Here is an 11,491-nt window from a genome sequence, read left to right on the forward strand (position 1 = left end):
ACTCAGGGAAGGGGCAGCTGGGACTGGAGGGGGTGAGACCCCTCAGAGAGGAAACTCAGGGAAGGGGCAGCTGGGACTGGAGGGGGTGAGACCCCTCAGAGAGGAGACTCAGGGAAGGGGGCAGCTGGGACTGGAGGGGGTGAGACCTCTCAGAGAGGAGACTCAGGGAAGGGGGCAGCTGGGGACTGGAGGGGCTGAGAGACCCCTCAGAGAGGAGACTCAGGGAAGGGGCAGCTGGGGACTGGAGGGGCTGAGAGACCCCTCAGAGAGGAGACTCAGGGAAGGGGCAGCTGGGACTGGAGGGGCTGAGACCCATCAGAGAGGAGACTCAGGGAAGGGGACAGCTGGGACTGGAGGGGGTGAGACCTCTCAGAGAGGAGACTCAGGGAAGGGGGCAGCTGGGGACTGGAGGGGGTGAGACCCCTCAGAGGGGAGACTCAGGGAAGGGGCAGCTGGGACTGGAGGGGGTGAGACCCCTCAGAGAGGAGACTCAGGGAAGGGGACAGCTGGGACTGGAGGGGGTGAGACCCCTCAGAGGGGAGACTCAGGGAAGGGGCAGCTGGGACTGGAGGGGGTGAGACCCCTCAGAGAGGAGACTCAGGGAAGGGGCAGCTGGGACTGGAGGGGGTGAGACCCCTCAGAGAGGAGACTCAGGGAAGGGGGCAGCTGGGACTGGCGGGGGTGAGACCCCTCAGAGAGGAGACTCAGGGAAGGGGCAGCTGGGACTGGAGGGGGTGAGACCCCTCAGAGAGGAGACTCGGGGAAGGGGCAGCTGGGGACTGGAGGGGGTGAGACCCCTCAGAGATGAGACTCAGAGAAGGGGCAGCTGGTACTGGAGGGGGTGAGACCCCTCAGAGAGGAGACTCAGGGAAGGGGACAGCTGGGACTGGAGGGGGTGAGACCCCTCAGAGGGGAGACTCAGGGAAGGGGCAGCTGGGACTGGAGGTACTGAGACCCCTCAGAGAGGAGACTCAGGGAAGGGGACAGCTGGGACTGGAGGGGGTGAGACCTCTCAGAGAGGGGACTCAGGGAAGGGGGTAGCTGGGGACTGGAGGGGGATAGAGACCCTCAGAGAGGGGACTCAGGGAAGGGGCAGCTGGTACTGGAGGGGGTGAGACCCCTCACAGATGAGACTCAGGGAAGGGGCAGCTGGGACTGAGACCCCTCACAGATGAGACTCAGGGAAGGGGCAGCTGGGACTGGAGGGGGTGAGACCCCTCAGAGAGGAGACTCAGGGAAGGGGCAGCTGGGACTGGAGGGGCTGAGACCCATCAGAGAGGAGACTCAGGGAAGGGGACAGCTGGGACTGGAGGGGGTGAGAGACCCCCTCAGAGAGGATACTCGGGGAAGGGGCAGCTGGGACTGGAGGGGGTGAGACCCCTCAGAGAGGAGACTCAGGGAAGGGGGCAGCTGGGACTGGAGGGGGTGAGACCTCTCAGAGAGGAGACTCAGGGAAGGGGGCAGCTGGGGACTGGAGGGGGTGAGACCCCTCAGAGGGGAGACTCAGGGAAGGGGGCAGCTGGGACCGGAGAGGGTGAGACCCCTCTGAGGGGAGACTCAGGGAAGGGGCTGCTGGGAGTATCCTTGCCACCCCTGGGAAGGGGCAGCTGGGTTGTCCTTCCTACCCCTTGGAAAGAGGGGGCTGGGGGTGTCCTTACTACACCCTGGGAAGGAGGGAGCTGGGGGTGTCCTTGCTACCCCTGGGAAGGGTCAGCTAGGAGAATCCTTGCCACCCCTGGGAAGGGGGCAGCTGGCGGTATCCTTGCCACCCCTCACGAGCTGCTCTTATGGTTAAGGAAGTGTTGGTGCAGGTGTGGGGCTTTCCAGGTAAAGGTCTGAGACCCCATTGAGACAGACTGACAGGGGTTCTGCTTTCTTCTACTTTATTTAGACACCACTGTTCAATGTAGGCTTAAGTGTCCAGTTGAAGTCCTGGCAGGAGGTCCAACCCTGGTGAGAGTGTGACAGGGAGGCCAGACGGGGCAGCGGAGGCGTGGAACAAAGAAGGCGCAGAGGGTAGAAATCCTCAGTCAAGGACCCTCGATAGGTGCAGGAGGCAGAGACGGTTAAGGACAGATGCAGGAAGAGACAAGAGGGAGCAGGGCACCGACTTCTGGCGACTGTGGATGGAAGGGGGAGACCACTGACAGGGGCTGGCTGCAGGGGTGCAGGGGGGGGGGACCAGTGACAGGTGGTGCCTACAGGAGTGCAGGGGGGACCAGTGACAGGTGCTGGCTGCAAGGGTGCAGGGGAGACCACTGACAGGTGCTGGCTGCAGGGGTGCAGGGGGGACCAGTGGCAGGTGCTGGCAGCAAAAGTACAGGGGGGGAGTCACTGACAGGTTCAGGCAGCAAGAGTGCAGGGGAGACCACTGACCGGTTCAGGCAGCGGGAATGCAGAGGGTATCACTGACATGTAGAGGCAGCAGGAGTACAGGGGTATTACTGACAGGTAGAGGGTGCAGGGGAGACCACCGACAGGTACTGGCAGCAGGAGTGTATGGGGGTGCATCACTGACAGAAACAGGCAGCAGAAATGCAGTGGGGGTTCACTGACAGGCACAGGCAGCTGGGAGTGCAGAGGGATCACGGACAGGTACAGGCAGCAGGAGTACAGGGGTATTATTGACAGGTAGGGGCTGCAGGAGTGCAGAGAAGACCACTGACAGGTGCAGGCAGCAGGAGTGCAGGGGAGACTACCAACAGGTACAGACAGCAGGAGTGTATGGGGTATTAATGACAGGGGGAACTTCTGAAAAGTACAGAGAGTAGGAGTACATGGGGATCACTGACAGGTACAAAAGCAGGAGTGCTGGGGGGGATTAGACAGGTACACGCAGCGGGAGTGCACGGGGGATCACTGACAGGTACAGGCAGCAGAAGTGCGAGGGGATCACTGACAGGTACAGGCAGCAGGAGTGCAGGGGAGACTACGGACAGGTACAGGCTGTAGGAGTGCACAGGAATCACAGACAGGTACAGACAGCAGGAGTGCCGGAACGACCACTGACAGGTAGAAGCATCAGGATTGCTGGGGAGACTACCGACAGGTACAGGCAGCAAGAGAGCACAGGAGAACACTGGCAGGTACAGGCAGCAGGAGTGTAGGGGGGATGTCACTGACAGATACAGGCAGCAGCTGTGCGCAGGAATGTCACTGACAGGTACAGGCAGAAAGAGTGCATGGGGGAGCACCGACATGTGCAGGCTGCAGGAGTACAGGGGGAAGACGGACAGGTACAGGCAGCAGGAATCTAGGGGGAGATCACTGACCGGTGCAGGCAGCAGGAGTGCATGGGGGGTCACCGACAGGTAGAGACAGCAGGAGTTTAGCAATCGATCATAAACAGATACAGGCAGCAGGAGTGCTAGGGATCACTGACATGTACAAGCAGCAGCTGTGCACAGGCATGTCACTGGCAGGTACAGGCAGCAGCTGTGCACAGGAATGTCACTGGCAGGTACAGGCAGCAGGATTGCATCCGGGAACGCCGACAGGTACAGGGAGCAGGGGAATATCACTGACAGATATCAGCTGCAAGAGTTCAGGGTTCTATCACTGACAGGTACAGGCAGCAGGAGTGCACAGGGATGTCACCGACAGGTACAGGCAGCATCAGTACATGGGGGATACGAGAGTTACAGGCATCAAGAGTTCAGGGGGATCAGCAATAAGTTAAGATAGCAGGAGTGCAGGGAGCTATCACTAAAAGGTACAGACAGCAGGAATGCAAGGGCCTTTAACTGACAGGCACCGGAAGCAGAAGAGCACAGGAGACCACTGCTAGGTACAAGCAGCAGGAGTGCAGGGGAGGATCACTGACAGGTACAGGCAGCAGGAGTGCAGGGGAGATAACGGACAGGTACAGGCAGCAGGAGTGCAGGGGGGATCACTGACAGGTACAGGCAGCAGGAGTGAAGGGGGGGACCAGTGGCAGGTACAGTCAACAGGAGTGCAGGGGAGGACCACTGACAGGTACAGGCAGCAGGAGTGCAGGGGAAACCAGTGATGGGTACAGGCAATAGGAGTGCAGGGGAAACCAGTGATAGGTACAGGCAACATGAGTGCAGGGGGAGATAACTGACAGGTACAGGTAGCAGGAGTACAGGGGGGGTTGTCGACATGTGCAGGCAGCAGGAGTGCAGGGGGGACCAGTGACAGGTACAGGCAACATGAGTGCAGGGGGAGATAACTGACAGGTACAGGCAGCAGGAGTGCAGGGGGGGGCAGTGACAGGTACAGGCAGCAGGAGTACAGGGGGGGGGTTGACGACATGTGCAGGCAGCGGGAGTGCAGGGGGGATCACTAACATTTACAGGCAGAGGGAGTGTAGGGGCACATCATCCACAGGTACAGGCAGCAGAAGTACAGAGGGATCACTAACAGATACAGGCAGCAGGAGTGCATGGAAAGATTACTGACAGATGTGAGCAGAGGTGCAGGGGGGTCACTGACAGGTGCAGGCAGCAGTAGTGCAAGGGGATCACTGACAGGTGCAGGCAGCAGTAGTGCATGGGGGATCACTGACAGGTACAGGCAGCTGGAGTGCATGGGTGGATCACTGACAGATACAGGCAGCAGGAGAGCACAGATCCATCATTCACAAGTAGAGGCAGCGGGAGTGCAGGGGGATCACTGACAGGTACAGGCAGCAGGAGTGCAAGGGGGATCACTGACAGGTACAGGCAGCAGAGGTGCAAGGGGGATCGCTGACAGGTACAGGCAGCAGGAGTGCAAGGGGGATCACTGACAGGTACAGGCAGCGGAAGTGCAGGACAGATGTGGGCATCAGGAGTGCGAGGGAGATCACCGACAGGTACAGGCAGCTGGAGTGCATGGGGGGATCACTGGCAGGTACAAGGAGCTGGAGTGCAAGGGGGATCACTGACAGGTACAGGCAGCTGGAGTGCAAGGGGGATCACTGACAGGTACAGGCAGCTGGAGTGCAAGGGGGATCACTGACAGGTACAGGCAGCTGGAGTGCAAGGGGGATCACTGACAGGCACAGGCAGCAGAAGTGCAAGGGGGATCACTGACAGGTACAGGCAGCAGTAGTGCAAGAGGATCACTGACAGGTGCAGGCAGCAGTAGTGCAAGGGGATCACTGACAGGTACAGGCAGCAGAAGTGCAAGGGGGATCACTGACAGGTACAGGCAGCAGGAGTGCATGGGGGATCACTGACAGGTACAGGCAGCTGGAGTGCATGGGGGGATCACTGACAGATACAGGCAGCAGGAGAACACAGATCCATCATTCACAAGTAGAGGCAGCGGGAGTGCAGGGGGATCACTGACAGGTACAGGCAGCAGGAGTGCAAGGGGGATCACTGACAGGTACAGGCAGCAGGAGTGCAAGGGGGATCACTGACAGGTACAGTCAGCGGAAGTGCAGGACAGATGTGGGCATCAGGAGTGCGAGGGAGATCACCGACAGGTACAGGCAGCTGGAGTGCATGGGGGGATCACTAGCAGGTACAAGGAGCTGGAGTGCAAGGGGGATCACTGACAGGTACAGGCAGCTGGAGTGCAAGGGGGATCACTGACAGGTACAGGCAGCTGGAGTGCAAGGGGGATCACTGACAGGTACAGGCAGCTGGAGTGCAGGGGGAAATTACTGACAGATGTGGGCAGCAGGAGCGCATGGGGGAATCGCTGACAGGTACAGGCAGCAGGAGAGCACAGCTCCATCATTCACTAGTAGAGGCAGGGGGTCACTGACCGGTACAGGCAGAGGGAGTGCAGGGGGATCACTGGCAGGTACAGGCAGCTGGAGTGCAGGGGGGATCACTAAAAGGTACAGGCAGCAGGAGTGCAGGGGGGGTCGCTGACAGGTACATGGAGCTGGAGTGCAAGGGGGATCACTGACAGGTACAGGCAGCTGGAGTGAAGGGGGAAATTACTGACAGATGTGGGCAGCAGGAGCGCAAGGGGGAATCGCGGACAGGTACAGGCAGCAGGAGAGCACAGATCCATCATTCACTAGTAGAGGCAGGGGGTCGCTGACAGGTACATGGAGCTGGAGTGCAAGGGGGATCACTGACAGGTACAGGCAGCAGAAGTGCAAGGGGGATCACTGACAGGTGCAGGCAGCAGGAGTGCAAGGGGGACCACTGACAGGTACAGGCAGCTGGAGTGCAAGGGGGATCACTGACAGGTACAGGCAGCAGGAGTGCAAGGGGGATCACGGACAGGTACAGGCAGCAGGAGTGCAAGGGGGACCACTGACAGGTACAGGCAGCTGGAGTGCAAGGGGATCACTGACAGGTACAGGCAGCAGAAGTGCAAGGGGGATCACTGACAGGTGCAGGCAGCAGGAGTGCAAGGGGGACCACTGACAGGTACAGGCAGCTGGAGTGCAGAACAGATTTGGGCATCAGGAGTGCAAGGGAGATCACCGACAAGTACAGGGAGCTGGAGTGCAAGGGGATCACTGACAGGTACAGGCAGCAGAGGTGCAAGGGGGATCGCTGACAGGTACATGGAGCTGGAGTGCACGGGGGATCACTGACAGGTACAGGCAGCAGAAGTGCGAGGGGATCACTGACAGGTACAGGCAGCAGGAGTGCAGGGGAGACTACGGACAGGTACAGGCTGTAGGAGTGCACAGGAATCACAGACAGGTACAGACAGCAGGAGTGCCGGAACGACCACTGACAGGTAGAAGCATCAGGATTGCTGGGGGAGACTACCGACAGGTACAGGCAGCAAGAGAGCACAGGAGAACACTGGCAGGTACAGGCAGCAGGAGTGTAAGGGGGATCACTGACAGGTACAGGCAGCAGAAGTGCAAGGGTCAATCACTCACAGGGAGAGGCGGGGGACATCATCAACCAGTAAAGGCAGCAGGAAGAAAGCACGGGGAACCAAAACACACTGTTGTAGGCAGTAGGGAGAGTGCAGGGGGTTATAAGAAGGTGTCAGCACGAGAAATAGTGCACAGGCAGCCAGCCCGAGGACAGAGAAGGCAAGAGAGGGAGAGAAATCAAAGACAGGAGCTGGGGTAATACAGGTGTCTGATGGGGGAACGGTGCAGGCCGGAGTCAGGTGGAGGCTTGAAGGGGGACCCTTCACTGACAGAGCCACGTGATGGAAGAGAGAGCAAACAGCAGAGACAGGTGAAGGCTGCAGGAGGGGGACCCTTCACTGACAGGGGCAAGTGATGGAAGAGAGAGCAGAGACAGGTGAAGGCTGCAGGAGGGGGACCCTTCACTGACAGGGGTAAATGATGGAAGAGAGAGAAGAGACAGGTGAAGGCTGCAGGAGGGGGACCCTTCACTGACAGGGGTAAGTGATGGAAGAGAGAGCAGAGACAGGTGAAGGCTGCATGAGTGGGACCCTTCACTGACAGGGGTAAGTGATGGAAGAGAGAGCAGAGACAGGTGAAGGCTGCAGGAGGGGGCCCTTCACTGACAGGGGTAAGTGATGGAAGAGAGAGCAGAGACAGGTGAAGGCTGCAGGAGGGGGACCCTTCACTGACAGGGGTAAGTGATGGAAGAGAGAGCAGAGACAGGTGATTGCTGCAGGAGGAGGGCCCTTCACTGACAGGGATAAGTGATGGAAGAGAGAGCAGAGACAGGTGAAGGCTGCAGGAGGGGGACCCTTCACTGACAGGGGTAAGTGATGGAAGAGAGAGCAGTGACAGGTGAAGGCTGCAGGAGGGGGACCCTTCACTGACAGGGGTAAGTGATGGAAGAGAGAGCAGTGACAGGAGAAGGCTTGAAGGGGGGGGGCCCTTCACTGACAGGGGTAAGTGATTGAAGAGAGAGCAGTGACAGGTGAAGGATTGAAGGGGGGGGCTTCACTGACAGGGGTAAGTGATGGAAGAGAGAGCAGTGACAGGTGAAGGCTTGAAGGGGGGACCCTTCACTGACGGGGGTAAGTGATGGAAGAGAGAGCAGTGACCGGTGAAGGCTGCAGGAGGGGGACCCTTCACTGACAGGGGTAAGTGATGGAAGAGAGAGCAGAGACAGGTGAAGGCTGCAGGAGGGGGACCCTTCACTGACAGGGGTAAGTGATGGAAGAGAGAGCAGAGACAGGTGAAGGCTGCAGGAGAGGGACCCTTCAGTGACAGGGGTAGGTGATGGAAGAGAGAGCAGAGACAGGTGAAGGCTGCAGGAGGGGGACCCTTCACTGACAGGAGTAGGTGATGGAAGAGAGAGCAGAGACAGGTGAAGGCTGCAGGAGGGGGACCCTTCACTGACAGGGGTAAGTGATGGAAGAGAGAGCAGAGACAGGTGAATTCTTGATGGGGGGGCCTTCACTGACAGGGGCAAGTGATGGAAGAGAGAGCAAACAGCAGAGTCAGGTGAAGGCTGCAGGAGGGGGACCCTTCACTGACAGGGGTAAGTGATGGAAGAGAGAGCAGAGACAGGTGAAGGCTGCAGGAGAGGGACCCTTCACTGACAGGGGTAAGTGATGGAAGAGAGAGCAGTGACAGGTGAAGGCTGCAGGAGAAGGGCCCTTCACTGACAGGGGTAAGTAATTGGAAGAGAGAGCAGTGACAGGTGAAGGCTTGAAGGGGGGCCCTTCACTGACAGGGGTAAGTGATGGAAGAGAGAGCAGTGACAGGTGAAGGCTGCAGGAGAAGGGCCCTTCACTGACAGGGGTAAGTAATTGGAAGAGAGAGCAGTGACAGGTGAAGGCTTGAAGGGGGACCCTTCACTGACAGGGGTAAGTGATCTAAGAGAGAGCAGTGACAGGTGAAGGCTGCAGGAGGGGGACCCTTCACTGACAGGGGTAAGTGATGGAAGAGAGAGCAGAGACAGGTGAAGGCTGCAGGAGGGGGACCCTTCACTGACAGGGGTAAGTGATGGAAGAGAGAGCAGAGACAGGTGAAGGCTGTAGGAGGGGGACCCTTCACTGACAGGGGTAAGTGATGGAAGAGAGAGCAGAGACAGGTGAAGGCTGCAGGAGGGGGACCCTTCACTGACAGGGGTAAGTGATGGAAGAGAGAGCAGAGACAGGTGAAGGCTGCAGGAGGGGGACCCTTCACTGACAGGGGTAAGTGATGGAAGAGAGAGCAGTGACAGGTGAAGGCTGCAGGAGGGGGACCCTTCACTGACAGGGGTAAGTGATTGAAGAGAGAGCAGTGACAGGTGAAGGCTTGAAGGGGGGGGGGCCTTCACTGACAGGGGTAAGTGATGGAAGAGAGAGCAGTGACAGGTGAAGGCTGCAGGAGGGGGACCCTTCACTGACAGGGGCAAGTGATGGAAGAAAGAGCAGAGACAGGTGAAGGCTGCAGGAGGGGAGCCCTTCACTGACAGGGGTAAATGATGGAAGAGAGAGCAGAGACAGGTGAAGGCTGCAGGAGGGGGACCCTTCACTGACAGGGGTAAATGATGGAAGAGAGAGCAGAGACAGGTGAAGGCTGCAGGAGAGGGACCCTTCAGTGACAGGGGTAGGTGATGGAAGAGAGAGCAGAGACAGGTGAAGGCTGCAGGAGGGGGACCCTTCACTGACAGGGGTAGGTGATGGAAGAGAGAGCAGACAGCAGAGACAGGTGAAGGCTGCAGGAGGGGGACCCTTCACTGACACGGGCAAGTGATGGAAGAGCGAGCAGAGACAGGTGAAGGCTGCAGGAGGGGGCCCTTCACTGACAGGGGTAAGTGATGGAAGCGAGAGCAGAGGCAGGTGAAGGCTGCAGGAGGGGGAGCCTTCACTGACGGGGGTAAGTGATGGAAGAGAGAGCAGTGACAGGTGAAGGCTGCAAGAGGGGGACCCTTCACTGACAGGGGCAAGTGATGAAAGAGCGAGCAGAGACAGGTGAAGGCTGCAGGAGGGGGACCCTTCACTGACAGGGGAAGTGATGGAAGAGAGAGCAGTGACAAGTGAAGGCTGCAGGAGGGGGACTCTTCACTGACAGGGGTAGGTGATGGAAGAGAGAGCAGACAGCAGAGACAGGTGAAGGCTGCAGGAGAGGGACCCTTCAGTGACAGGGGTAGGTGATGGAAGAGAGAGCAGAGACAGGTGAAGGCTGCGGGAGGGGGACCCTTCACTGACAGGGGTAAGTGATGGAAGAGAGAGCAGTGACAGGTGAAGGCTTGAAGGGGGGGGGGCCTTTACTGACAGGGGTAAGTGATGGAAGAGGGAGCAGTGACAGGTGAAGGCATGAGGGGGGGGGACCCTTCACTGACAGGGGCAAGTGATGGAAGAGAGAGCAGACAGCAGAGACAGGTGAAGGCTGCAGGGGTTCAGTGGTAGGAGAGAGTGCTAAGAGCCAGCAGCAGTTGGAAGCAACAGGGAGAGAGCAGGGATCTGGCGACAGTCGAGTGTGGGAGGGACCGTTTACTGACAGGCACAGGTATCGGGGAGAGAGTGGGGGGGGGGTCCAGCAGTGACGTCCAAGCAGGGGAAGTGTTAGGGATTAAGAAAAGAGAAGGGGTGACTAACATGAAGAGAGCAAGGGTGGGGGGAAGGAGGGGCAGCAGCCGGCGGTGATGTTAGGAGGAAGGTGATCAGAGAGGTGAAGGGACCAGGAGGGCGCGCAGGGAGTTGGTGAGAGACAAATGGTTAAAGGATGCAGGGACGGGTCAGGGGTGCAGGGAGCTGGTGAGACGGATGAAGGAAGGGTGCAGGGACGGGTCAGGGTTGCAGGGAGCTGGTGAGACAGATGAAGGAAGGGTGCAGGGACGGGTCAGGGGTGCAGGGAGTTGGTGAGAGACAGATGGTTGAAGGATGCAGGGACGGGTCAGGGGTGCAGGGAGCTGGTGAGACAGATGAAGGAAGGGTGCAGGGACGGGTCAGGGGTGCAGGGAGCTGGTGAGACAGATGAAGGAAGGGTGCAGGGACGGGTCAGGGGTGCAGGGAGTTGGTGAGAGACAGATGGTTGAAGGATGCAGGGACGGGTCAGGGGTGCAGGGAGCTGGTGAGACAGATGAAGGAAGGGTTCAGGGACGGGTCAGGGGTGCAGGGAGCTGGTGAGACAGATGAAGGAAGGGTGCAGGGACGGGTCAGGGTTGCAGGGAGCTGGTGAGACAGATGAAGGAAGGGTGCAGGGACGGGTCAGGGGTGCAGGGAGCTGGTGAGAGACAGATGGTTGAAGGATGCAGGGACGGGTCAGGGGTGCAGGGAGCTGGTGAGACGGATGAAGGAAGGGTGCAGGGACGGGTCAGGGGTGCAGGGAGCTGGTGAGACAGATGAAGGAAGGGTGCAGGGACGGGTCAGGGGTGCAGGGAGCTGGTGAGACAGATGAAGGAAGGGTGCAGGAACGGGTCAGGGGTGCAGGGAGCTTGTGAGACAGATGAAGGAAGGGTGCAGGAACGATGCAGGGAGCTGGTGAGACAGATGAAGGAAGGGTGCAGGGACGGGTCAGGGGTGCAGGGAGTAGGTGAGAGACAGATGGTTGAAGGATGCAGGAACGGGTCAGAGAGGTGCAGGAGGGCACGCAGGGAGCTGGTGGGAGACAGATGGATGAAGGGCGCAGGGACGGGCGCTTGACAGGTGGGGGAGAGAGCGCAGGCAGCAGGGAGAGCAGTCAGGTGGGCGATCCACC

The 11,491-nt window shown here is 59.1% G+C and overlaps 1 protein-coding gene across 1 annotated transcript in view; it reads right to left on the bottom strand.

The window, feature by feature from the left end:
• The window catches only part of PDXK (pyridoxal kinase), a 384,182-nt gene that overhangs the window by 371,612 nt on the left and 1,079 nt on the right, over window positions 1-11,491 (bottom strand). The gene's annotated exons all lie outside the window — the stretch shown is intronic.

This window comes from Lissotriton vulgaris, chromosome 8 (assembly GCF_964263255.1).
Source record: "Lissotriton vulgaris chromosome 8, aLisVul1.2, whole genome shotgun sequence".
In the NCBI taxonomy this organism is placed as follows: Eukaryota; Metazoa; Chordata; class Amphibia; order Caudata; family Salamandridae; genus Lissotriton; species Lissotriton vulgaris.